The sequence below is a fragment of the Pinus tabuliformis genome, chromosome 7 (genome assembly GCF_031772625.1).
Source record: "Pinus tabuliformis cultivar Carrire ecotype Pingquan chromosome 7, CPIR1, whole genome shotgun sequence".
Taxonomy (NCBI): domain Eukaryota; kingdom Viridiplantae; phylum Streptophyta; class Pinopsida; order Pinales; family Pinaceae; genus Pinus; species Pinus tabuliformis.
The window spans coordinates 245,578,826-245,591,055 of NC_142293.1; positions in this window are offsets into that span (position 1 = coordinate 245,578,826).

Here is a 12,230-nt window from a genome sequence, read left to right on the forward strand (position 1 = left end):
AGATGTAAGGAATGAACTATTGGTTATCCTATGGACACACTCCTATCTACCGAGCCACCTAGGTACCCAACCATGGTACTCACCAATTCTATAGGAGATTGATATGGATGCAAGATATATCGATGCCATTCCTATTCAAATTCATTAGCAAAGAAACAATAATAGAATATGAAACATGAAATTATATGGAAAGGGCTTGGATTATATCTATCAAATGATGATACTCCTCTATTCACTTAGAAGGCGATGATTAAAGGTAATAGACTAGTTGGGAACTAACCATACCTTTGGGACAAACATTAGTATACTAGTACATGTTGACTGGGAGTCTATTGTACTCTAGGGCTAAACATCAACCTTGATGTAAGGACTAAACCATTAGTTATCCTATGGACACATTCCCATCTACCGAGACACCTAGGTACACAACCATGGTGCTTTCTAATTCTATAGGAGAATGGTCTAGATACGAAATGTACCAATGCCAATCCTACAATAGTCTTTTACGAAGAAAATGGGGGACATGAGACATGTAATCAAACTTTACCAAGTAGACTCAAATATTAATTTATTAAACATGGATTCTTTGATTTAGTGTACATTTCCCCGAATACAAAGAGAATAGGTATCATGTGGGAGGGAGGAGTGAGAAGAATGAAAAAAGAAGAATTTTCTAAAATAAAAATTGTTATTTGCAAAGCTACCAAATCCATGAAATTTGTAATGCATATCATACCTCAAGCTTGAAGGCTTTAACATCCCCTTAGTTCCTCTTTATTCATAAATACTTTTCTTTTCCTTCCTCCAAGCTTCCAGCAAAATAAAGGTCAGTAATATGAGTGGCTCTTACTGAACCAAAAAAAATTTATTAATTCAAACAATGTATCTAAATGACCTACATCATGTATTCTAAAAATAAAAATAAAAAAGAAAATTGCAATGTCTTATGCATGCAAAAATATGAAATTCAAAGTAATGCAATAAAAAATGTACCTTTTGTTACTCCTCAACAATTGTGCCCAAAATGATATGCCCTTTAATTACCTTTCTTACTTCTTGTAAATACAACCAAGAGACTGTGTTTAATTTTCAACCTAGGGTTCATATGGAACTTATGAGTTACTATGCACTATATATGCAGATCCCACTTTCTACTTTCATTCGTTTGGTTTATAGTTGTAGTATCAATGATTACTTTTGTGGAGGGAATACAGAAAACTGACAAGATTTACCAAGGTTCTATAGATTTCAAAGTCCAAAAAAAACTTTCAATCAAATCCAAACTTTGTAGGAAAGTAAAGAGAACAATTGTAGGAAATTAAATTCATGCTTGCAAGAAAGTAAATCCACGCTTGTAGGAAGTAAATCACATAAGAAGAAAGAAATGACTAATCCTTACCAAGATGATTCTTGTCTTTACCTCAACCGACTAATATAATCATTGCATTGAGAACATTTATTCAACAACATAAATGAATTTCTGTATTCAAGCTTCTGTGATCCATAATGAACTAAACAAAGTCTTTCGGTAGAAATCACATGAGAGAATTTTTTGCCGACGCGTTTCGAACCAACAAGTGTGGTTCATCATCAAGAGCAGATGAAGAGGCAGACCATGGAAAAGTCTTAAATAGAGAGAAATGTAGAGACATTGCTCTCTATTTAAGCCTTTTCCATGGTTTGCCTCTTCATCTGGTCCTGATGATGAACCACACTTGTTGGTTCGAAACGCGTTGGCCAAAAAATTCTCTCATGTGATTTCTACTAAAAGACTTTGTTTAACATAAATGAATGTAAGCCGATTTGAAAGGTAAATAGTGTGAATAATCAATTGTGTAAATAAATTGGTGCGTGAATAATGAATTGCATAAGTGGATAAAGTCACACGACTAAAAACTAATTACAATAGTAATTAAAATAAATTCTACATAATATAAATAATTATGGAGTTAAACTACACAATTGGAAAGAGAACTATCTAAATCATACATCACCTTTGTACTAGAGTGGGCCCTACCTCCATAGAATAAAGTGTTGATATTTACCACCACTTGTTACATTGATTAACATGAATGAATTTAATTAACTAAGTTAGTTAAAGGAAATTGATATTTCATAAATATGAAATTAAAATAAACACGCAAAAATAAATAAATCAAATTAATTAACCAAATAAATATGCAAAAATAAACAATTTAAAATAATTAATCAAATCATAAACTATAGAAATTATAAACTACAATTAAAATAAAAACTTAATATTTAATTATTTCATTGTGATTTATACAATTCTCTAAGAGTCCTTCCAATGAAATGAAACATGAACTTCTCTTATCAAATAATAAATATGCCTCCACAAATCTATGATTTGGTTTCCTAATATTAGCAAACAATAAACAATTCATACATAATTTCAAAATAAACATTAAAAACTAAATTAATCATGCCTAATATTGATCCCAATTGAAATAATAGTATAAAAATTAAGTAACAACATCAACTCAAGGTTCTAGTGGATCATGGTTTCGAAGTTGGAATAGTAGAGTTTTAGCAACATCATGAACTAGAGGTGTATCAACAAGAGTTGCAACAACAACATGAACTATAGTTGCGATAACAATGTAAACTAGAGCTGCAACAATGTCGTGAATTAGAGTTGTAGCACCAGAGTTGCAGCAGCAAATTACAGTGTAATTCATGATGTGCAGCAACAATGCGAACTAGAGTTATAGAAATGGCATTAAATGAAGTTACAACAAAAGGAGTTGTAGTAGTAGATCTCTGAGTTGCAGCAATGGGAGTGGCAACAACGAGAATTATAGCAACATAAGTTGCAGTAATAGAGTTCGCAGTTGTAGAAACAGAGTTCAAAGTTGCAGTATCTATAACCAAAACATCCCCTATGGAACATCATAACCTACAAAACATCTTGTCTAGAACATCACATTTGCAAATAAACTCAAAGATAAATATAAAGATAATATTTTTTATTGTTAAATCATAAATTCATATAAAATTATAAGGAAATGGAATGGAAAACACTTTATGTCTAAATCCCTCATATAAGTATTGAAATGGACTAATACAGAGTTATATGCTAATGAAAAAGAATTAAGAGTAGGTAAAAGAGGGTGTAAAAAGATGCCAATTCTAAGGCTCATCACCATTGTTATAATAAAAATCATTCAAATGTGAGTAATATTCCCACTTGGATGGTTTATCCATCCCATTCATTTTCAACTTGTCTTTAATTATTTGATTAACTCTCTCTCTGTTTGTTGTTCTAATTATGGATGATTTGTTCTGCTAAATTTCATATTAGTACCAAATCCTCTAAATAATCTTCTCCAAAAGTTTGAAGTAAAATTAGGATCTATATTTCAAACAATGGTTTTTGGTACCCCATGCAATCTACAATTTCTTTCATGTACATTTATGTGATATTAGCTTCCTTATGGTTGAGCTTCATTTATATAATAAAATGAACATCCATTGTCAATTTATCCACTACCACCATTATTGGATCATGTTGCATTGCTATCCTAGGAAATTTTGTTATAAACCAATATTCACAACACCCCATTTCCAGTTTAGAATTGGCAATGGTTATAACAAACTAGTTGGTTTCCATGCTCAGCTTTCACTCTTTAACATTCCATGCATTTAAAATATAACCAATTACATCCTTCTTCATGCCCAACCAAAAAAATCACTTCCTATGATTGGAATCTTTTCTAATAACCAAGGTATATTGCATATGGGACATTATGCATTTATTTCATAATTAAATTCCTCAATTCCTAAGAAGTAGGAACATGAACTTTACTTTTATAAAAAAGTATGCCATCCTCCTATAGATTGCATTCCTTACATTTATGTGGTAATTCCTATTGTTGTAGATTTTCATTTACTAGTAGGTAATGTTGATCTCTAATAATAGCCTCTAAAATTGAAATTTTCAAATATGAAGTATGCAATACTAATGGTTATAGCATGCATAATATGTACACTTCTTCTTAGTGCATTTGCAAATTTGTTTTCCTTTCCCTTTATGTGCTTCATGTCAAATTCATATTCACTCAAAAAGTTCAACTATCTTGTTTTTTCACTTTTTAATTTGGTTGCTCAAATAAATATTTCATACCACTATGATTTGTCCTCAATTCATTTTTTCTCCCCCTTAAATAATGCCACCACATATTCACTACATATGATATGTCAATAAGTTCCAAATGAAGTGTTTCATAATTTATTTCATTCTCTTTCAATATTCATAACACAAAACTAATTACATGTCCATTACGAGTAAGCACCCCACCAAGTCTTTCTTTGCATGCATCTGTACACACCACAAAATCTTCATTTATCTCTACAATCTTCAATATGATGCACTCGTGAGGAAATCCTTCGATAGCTAAAAAATCTCTTCATATTCTATTGTCTATACAAATTGTATTCCCTTCTTTTGTAAAGAAGTGATGAGATTAGCAATATTGGAATTTGTTTTATTAAATCTTTTATAAGAACCAACCAGCCTCATAAAATAGATGAATTCTAAAACATTCATTGGTACCAACCACCCTTTAATGTCATTAATCTACTCAATCTAGACCCGCTACTATTCCTTCTTATAAAATGTTATTTTTAGTAAAAGGCACATTTTCTTAGCTTGGCATACAATTGAAGCTCTCTTAGCACTCATAGCAGCAATTTTAGATGTTGTGCATGCTCTTTGTCTAATTTGGAATAGATTAGTATGCCATTCAAGAACACATTAATAAAATTGTTCAAATAATTTCATAATATACTATTCATTAAGCACATAGACATAGTTGCCACATTTTTCCATCCAAAATGCACCACCACAAACTCATAATATCCATACATTATTCAAAAATGTGTCTTACTCATGTCTTCTTCCTTGATCCTCACCTAGTAACATCCTAATCTCACTTATATCTTCGAAAAATATATTTTCTCCTCTTAGTTGATCAAAGAGGTCATCAATTTAGGGTATAGGGTATTCATTCTTCATTGTGCCCTTGTTCAACTATCTAAATTCAATGCATAACCTCAAAGTTCCATCCTTATTTTTCACAAAAACCATCGTTACTCCCCAAGGTGAAACACTTGGGCATATCTGACCTTTCTTCAACAATTTCTCTAGCTAAATTTGTAATGAATTTAATTTATTTGTAATCATTTAGTATGGAGTGGTTGATACTAGAGTAGTTTTGAGCATTAAATTAATAGAAAAATCCATATCCCTCTTTGGTGGAAAAACTGGTATTTCTCCAACTACATCATCAAACTCTTTCAACAGAAGAAAATCTTCAATATTTGTATCTTTGGTCTTCTATGGCTCTTCCACATAAGCTACATACACTTGCAATCATTTCCAAAAACATCTCTTCCATTGTAAGGATGGAATCTCACTTGTAAAAATTGGTCATGGAATCCCTTGCACAATGATTGGCTTTACTCTTTCATCAATACATGTGAAAGTCTTGTTATCACATTATAGTATTTCATGATGCTTTCCCAACTAATCCATTCCAATGAGGAAAAAATAAGATTTCAATTGTATGATGTTCAAGCATGTATTTGTGTCCACTCTATTCATATTTATAAGACACTTTGAAAATTCCTAAATCTAACAATCTCAGGAATCCTACTGCAACCAACTAAATCTACTTCACCTAAATCGTAAATTACATTACAAATTTATTTCATATTTCTTCTTGAAAAATTGAAGTAAATTACTGAAGCAACCTAAACCAAATTAAATATGATTCTGAAACATACAAACTGAGCAAGGAAATGCAAACATATAGGACACTGTTATTTTTGGACAAATGTCCTCAAAAAAACCCAGTGTGGGAAAACCAGTACAGTAGCTGAGGGTTTTATTTATTATGTAGCAATGGAATCTGAGTACATCTATGGATGCCCAACTAGCAATCCAAAGAGCAAGAAAATCTGGCAGAGATATTCCTTAAGCAACCTCGACACTTGTGTTGGTTGCACTTGCGTTCCTGCACTTACGCGTTCCTGCACTCGCGTTCCTGTACTCACGTGTTCCTGCACTCGCGCATTCCTACACTCGTGCATTCTTGCACTTGTGCGTTTCTACACTCACGTTCCTGCACTCACACATTCCCGCACTCGTGCATTCCTGCACTCGCATTCCTGCACTCGCAAGTTCCTGCATTCGCGCATTCTTGACTCAATCGTTCCTGCACTAGGAATAAATTAGCCTCTTGCTACTTCCTCTCTAGATCTGGAAATATTCCTCTGGATCACTGTCCTTGCCCCTCTACTGCAAAAAATCTCTTCAATAAGAATTTCCTCTTGAGAACTTCTCACTTCAGAAATTTGATCTCTTGATCTCTCGGTGTATGTTCCAAATGACCCTCAAGCCCCTTCTTATATCTCCATGTTGCACAACCAACGACCTAGACTAAATCCTAATCAAAGGCTCATATCATTTTGACTTGATCTCCGTCTTTTTCTAGAAGTTTCACCCACAATTAGATTAATACCCATTAATATTTTAATTTTCCTAAGTTTAGACTTAGGAACACCATTAAAAATATTAACTATTTTAATATAATCATCTCTTGGTGGAATTTCCCAAAACAGTTTCTGGGTTCTTTGGAATGCATGTGCCCAAGCCTCCCTACAAAATTTGAGGCTTAGAGCACATTCTATGCTACCCAAAATCAACACTCCCTCTTAGTGAGGAATGTTCTCTAGCAGTACATTGCTACTGCATAATGCTTTGACTTTGAAGCATTATCCTCTGCGCTGCTGATGTCTAACATGCTGTCCACCAACTACTACGTTGCTACTACTATTGTACTACTACTTTTGATACTTCCACTGCCAATGCTACATTTGTACTACATCTCCCTCTCAAATGTTGCATTTGTTATGCTACTAGCACTACCAATGATAACACTGCATATGTACTATAACTCAGTTGCTAAGAGAAGTAACTGAAAACACCTAAAACTAGATACGTACCTCGTGGATACACCTCAGTGTTGAAATCCTAGCTACTGCTAGACCCACGATGTCTTTTGAAGCCACTACGCTGCTGAAGCTCTGCATTGTGCCTCCATGAATTATTGCCTCTCTTCTTTGCATTGCTCATGTTATGGCGCTGCTAACTACTGCATCTTTTGCTCCAACACTCCATGGCACCAAATGAAAACTCCTCCATCCCACTACTACTGAACATGGGCTTCTGTAGCAAGGTGATGTTCCAAGAGGTGGGCTCCTCAAGGATCCTGGCCATCTGTAGCTCTATCGAACTACAGTTCTATATTAGCCCACCTCCCTCCTGGAGGTATCTTGGTTGTCATGGAAAACTCCTCCTCCTATTCGATATTTGTTGTTGCAACCTTATGATCATGTTTCTCATCCTTGTCCTTTTTCTTCAAGGGACACTAGATGCATAGTGGACCATCTCGCCACATTTGAAACACTTCACCTTGGAGATGTCCTTATTTCGTCTTTGTTGCCCCTATTGCCCCTTCGATGCAAGGGATGCATTATCCTCCTCCTCTACTTTGGGCTTCGACCCACTACTATTGCTATTGCTTCTTCCGTCAATTTTGACTTTGACCAGGTCTCTCCTCAACTCTTTGTGGGATGGGGTCCCCTGGGTCATTTTTGGGGTTAAAAACCCAAGTTTTGATGTATTTGCTCCGCGATTTGTTGATGTGGAGCACATAGATGATTAGGAGTCAAAGGGGTTTTATCCCCTTATTTATGTAAAAATTGAGTCGGTTTTGAGATCCAACCATTGTCTATCGACCATGGAATTGTATGTAAAAGGCTATAAATAGTAGGTGTGTCTTAGAGAGTCTAAGGCAGGTTGATGGAAAAAGAATGAATGAAGTCTTGGAAGCCTTAGTGTAGAGAAGTGGGTTAGATAGGAAAGGAAGGCTTTGCAGTTGAGTGCACAGAGGCCTAGGTAGAGTCCGTAGCTAAGTGCATGGACCCCTATAGCTGAGTGCACAAGGTAGCTTTAAGTTTGTAATTACGTACTAAAGATCAATAAAAAAGATTATTGAACAATTCTTGTGTTTATCTGTTTACTTCTTTTTATGATATATGTTGTGGATGAATAATGTGTTATGAAATATTGATATGAATGTACGCGATCCTATTGAATAACTGTTAAATAAAGTATGCAAGCATGTTTATGTAATTTCACGTAGACTATGATAAATTCAGCTATGTTTATTAAATACTTAAGTAGATCTACGTGAGCCCTGGTCTAGGGTTGTTTTTTGGTGCGCGTAATTGGATGAATAGACTATTAAGGGTCTTCAAAGACCGATCATGGACCTTCACAAAGGGTTGAAGGTTGTTTTAACATATTTTCAGTACCAAGTCCTAAGGGCTAATAGATCTGTGTGGAGGCATATCTAGGGCATTAAAAGACATCACACCAATCTCTGGATGCGGAAACTTGGTTCCAACATCCCCCCATACTGCTTCGGGTGATACTGTAGCCTACGCTACACGGGTTGTTGCCGAAAGGGCCAATAGTGTAGGGTTTTGTTGGTTGGTGCAGCTAACTCTGAACATGGGTCAGGACCCTCTTGTTTTGGAGAATTTGGTATCTATGGATAAATACTAATTCCCTAGATAAGTAGCCATATCTAGAACAATAGTTTAAAACATTTTAGCCTTTTCCTATAAGCAATAGATAAGACAAAGAAGATGAGAAGACCTACTTGTAGTTCCGCTTTCCTCTTGTCTCCTTTGTATCGATCATGTCGCTCCTTCCCGTACTTAACACGCTTGAGAAGTACCTATAAACAAAAACAGAAGACAAAGAACTGATCAAAGCAAAAGATCTATTGAATACAAGTAAATGGAATTAGATACATTTCACACATATAAGCATCATATGATAATACAAACATATGGGAGAAAGGTTCAAATACTTTACTGAATAGAAGAAGGAATTACAACCATTGTGTCTAATTCAAAGTCATTCCTCCATCTTGGATCCCATCCACATCACATCAAAAGCATGACAAACTTGTAGCATTACAATACTTGCTTCAAAGCCAATTCTCATCGAAACATTATCTCCTTACAATTCAACATAGTCCAGCCACTAATCACTTAGATGAATGTTCAATTTATAGGAGGATGAAGGAGGTTATGTCATAAATGGGGGTATTGAATGGCCTTCCATACTTAGAATTAGGTCCATGGAGGAAGGGATGAGAGGATAGGATGTATCTTAACTCATTCCTCATCTATTTTCGAGCTCATAGGAGTTGATAAGTGAGGGAACCTTCTAGATGACTCCAAAAGATAAGAATATTCCCCAAACTCTATGTGAATTTCACTCAAACTCACCCAGTGTAGGTGAAAATAGGCCTAAGTGCTCTGCAGAGCACCCTGGCATGGACTCAACTTCTCTGCAGTGCACCCTTACATGGGCCTACCTGCGCTAGTCCCTCTAGAGGTCATTTCAGGATGTCTTCATGTCATGAAACTGTTTGGGAAGGAGGCATTCAAAAGGGTGACTTGTTTAGGGCATGCAGCAACTAAAATTAGGGTTTTATGAGCCCTAAAACATTGATCTGGATGATGGGAGTGATGTGCCCAAATTGATCTGTAATAGATGCCCCCTAAAGCATGAAGTTGGAAAAATGCCAATGTCAAATGAAATGTTTTACGATGTGATGAGGAGGTTTCGAAGTGGAAGGTGACCTGCATCAATTACAATACATAATATTGTTGGGACTCAGAAATGTCATATTTTCATCCACCTTTTTCTTCACTATTCCTTACATTTCATCATCCCATTAACCTTTTATCATATCATTTTCATAAATACATTTGGGTTTCACCTTCTTATTTTCCATTTTATTCATTTTTGTATTACAAGTGAATTTATGATTAAATATTAGAAAATATACATATTTTTATATATATCTCAAGAATATGTGAGTTTTATGATGTGTAGGAAATATGTGAAGAATTAATATCTCCTCCACCATATTAAGGAGATAATTATGCAAGCCTATTCCTAAGGAGAAAATCATGGAGAATTTGGTTGGCATATCTCATCCTATTCCTAAGGAGCAAATCATGGAGGATTTGGTTGGCATATCTTATCCTATTCCTAAGGAGAAAATCATGGAGGATTTGGTTGGCATATCTTATCCAATTCCTAAGGAGAAGATCATGGAGGATTTGGTTGGCATATCTTATCCAAGATATGTGAGAAATTTATGGAGGATTCAAAGGGATCATATTTTGTAATAATGGGAAAGTAGTTAAAAATGCTTGAGAGATTTGTGGGATCATATTTTGTAATAATGGGAAAGTAGTTAAAAATGGTTGCGAGATTTATGGAACTAAAGAGAGATTAGTGGATGATCATTATGAGTTTGTTACTCATCCCATTGTATAAATAGGAGTACAATCTCCTCCATTTGTAATTTGGAAGTTTTTGTAATCTTAGAATTTTGGAGTATGTAATCTTAGAAGCTTAGAGTTGTAATCTTAGAGCTGGTTTGTAATGAAGATTTTGAAATAAAGGATCATACTTCAATTTTGCTTCTACATCTGAGTCTCCATTGAAGTGGTGTGCTGGTGGAGTTATGGAGGGGCCCCATGGCCTCACTTGCATGCTTATTTGTTTATAATTTACTTTATGTTTTTGTTTGATTTCAGCTTTCAAGTTTTATTAAATGTTCTAATATTGGAAGGATCTTATTTGAAAGTGTTTTTGTAAAAGAACCATAAGATCTCATACAATGATTAGATCTAGGTTTACTTCATTTCCGCTTTTAAGTTCTAATTAGATGATCTACTTTTGGAAGAGATCTTGTAGAATATATTCTTGTAAGAGAATCATAGATCTCAAACAATTGTTAGATCTAGGCTTGATTAGTTATTGAAAGAGATCTTAATGAATATGTTCCTGTAAGGGGACTTTAAGATCTTGGACAAATTAGGAATATTTCTAGATTCAGATATTTTAGATTTCACTTCTAAGTTTACCTTCCCAGGTTGACATTAAATTAAACTCTAATTTGCATCTGCATTTTAGACCACACAAATATCATGATATTTTGATTTTTATCATGAATCTTTGAGGGAAGGCATACCCATGCTCAGCACATAAACTTTCATTACAAGTACATAGACAACCATCTACAGATATAGACCCATTATAAGATGACTATCAATGTAAAGCCAGTGTATGGATGATTTGGTACATTTGCTGAAATCGCAGCCCAGAATGAAACTAGATCTGGGGTCTTCTATCTTGTTCAATCGTTCACTTAAGTATGAGCCTAACCATGTGAATATGTGATCTGAAGTCGAACATGTGAAGACACCATCTGATTTCCAGCCAATGATGTAAGTTGTTAACAGACACGAGAGAAATCACTGATAATGATAATGATCCTCAAGGTACTGCAATACATTCTGCATGGTGTGAATGGATGATTTGATTTCTAACACCATACAAATTCTTTCGATCGAAGGCCAGTGATGTCAACCTATCGCCGAAAGCGAGAAACTTGCCATTGATGTATAAAAGCCTTAAGGTACTCTAAGGGTGTTTCTAAGTCAACTTCTTGGATAATGAGTTGATGTCGACAAGAAGGGACTCGTCGCAGGAGGGACTTGATATATCCCACATCAATGACATGAATCGAGTGTAATGATTTTAGAGACAGAATTTGACTAGCGACACAAGGTTTAGGAATAGCGGTCATGAAAATGAAGGTTTATGGTATTGCAAAGGATGAATTTTGACTGAATGACTTCTCTTAAACATGTCGGCGACACTAAAATGAATTGGTAGCATTGACCCAAAACAAATTGATGGATGGTGTGATAGACCAATGGTATGATAACCATCAAGCTGATAACCCAACCCATGTAGTCGTTGTGATGAAGTGAAAGTGTCATGTTCAAGAGCGACCTGCTACCATAAAGTGGTTTTCCCCTTTTTCCCATTTTCCCTAATCATTGCTGACCATTACCTCTTTATTTTTTATCAAGTTTGAGGAGGGTAGCATATGCTTGTTGTATAATTCCACCCTTTGGGTGAATCCATCGCTATGTGATGTTTTAACAAGTCTAGCGAAGGTGAAACTCGGTCTTGTCTAGATGGACACGTTTGTCACTATTTGATGTTTTAACATGTTTAATGACAAAGATAACTTGGTCCTTTT